Here is a 1,359-nt window from a genome sequence, read left to right as displayed (position 1 = left end):
CTAAAATGGACTGGAATGGGTGAATTTAACTCAGATGACCATTATATCTACTACTGTGGGCAGGAATCCCTTAGAAGAAATGGAATAGCCATCATGGTCAACAGAAGAGTCTGAAATGCAGTACTTGGATACAGTCTCAAAAATGACAGAATGATCTCTGTTCATTTCCAAGGCAAACCATTCAATATCACAGTAATCCAAGTCTATGCCCCAACCAGTAATACTGAAGAAGCTGAAGTGGAACGGTTCTATAAAGACCTACAAGACCTTTTAGAACTAACACCCAAAAAAGATGTCCTTTTCATTATAGGGGACTGGAATGCAAAAGTAGGAAGTCAAGAAACACCTGGAGTAACAGGCATATTTGGCCTTGGAGTACAGAATGAAGCAGGGCAAAGGCTAATTGAGTTTTGCCAAGAGAACACACTGGTCATAGCAAACACCCTCTTCCAGCAACACAAGAGAAGACTCTACCCATGGACATCACCAGATGGTCCACACCAAAATCAGATTGATTATATTCTTTGCAGCCAAAGATGGAGAAGCTCTATACAGTCAGCAGAAATAAGACCGGGAACTCTCTGTGGCTCAGATCATGAACTCCTTATTGCCAAATTCAGACTTAAATTGAAGTAAGTAGGGAAAACCACTAGACCATTCAGTTCAGTTCAGTCACTGAGTCGTGTCTGACTCTTTGCGACCCCATGAATCGCAGCACGCCAGGCCTCCTTGTCCATCACCAACTCCTGGAGTTCACTCACACTCAACGTCCATCGAGTCGGTGATGCCATCCAGCCATCTCATCCTCTGTCGTCCCCTTTTCCTCCTGTCGCCAATCCCTCCCAGCATCAGAGTTTTTCAAGTGAGTCAGCTCTTTGCAAGAGGTGGCCAAAGTGCTGGAGTTTCAGCTTTAGCATCATTCCTTCCAAGGAACACCCAGGACTGATCTCCTTTAGAATGGACTGGTTGGATCTCCTTGCAGTCCACGGGACTCTCAGGAGTCTTTTCCAACACCACAGTTCAAAAGGATCAATTCTTTGGCCCTCAGCTTTCTTCACAGTCCAACTCTCACATCCATATATGACCACTGGAAAAACCATAGCCTTGACTAGATGGACCTTTGTTGGCAAAGTAATGTCTCTGTTTTTCAATATGCTATCTAGGTTGGCCATAATTTTTCTTCCAAGGAGTAAGCGTCTTTTAATATCATGGCTGCAATCACCATCTGCAGTGATTTTGGAGCCCAAAAAAATAAAGTCTGACACTGTTTCCACTGTTTCCCCATCTATTTCCCATGAACTGATGGGACCAGATGCCATAATCTTCGTTTTCTGAATCTTGAGCTTTAAGCTAACTTTT

The 1,359-nt window shown here is 43.6% G+C and overlaps 1 protein-coding gene across 1 annotated transcript in view; it reads left to right on the top strand.

The window, feature by feature from the left end:
• BOD1L1 (biorientation of chromosomes in cell division 1-like 1) overlaps window positions 1-1,359 on the top strand; it is a 56,665-nt gene that overhangs the window by 35,570 nt on the left and 19,736 nt on the right.

The sequence above is a fragment of the Bison bison genome, unplaced genomic scaffold (genome assembly GCF_000754665.1).
Source record: "Bison bison bison isolate TAMUID 2011002044 unplaced genomic scaffold, Bison_UMD1.0 scf7180017864379, whole genome shotgun sequence".
In the NCBI taxonomy this organism is placed as follows: Eukaryota; Metazoa; Chordata; class Mammalia; order Artiodactyla; family Bovidae; genus Bison; species Bison bison.
This window is presented reverse-complemented; position numbering and strand designations above follow the sequence as displayed.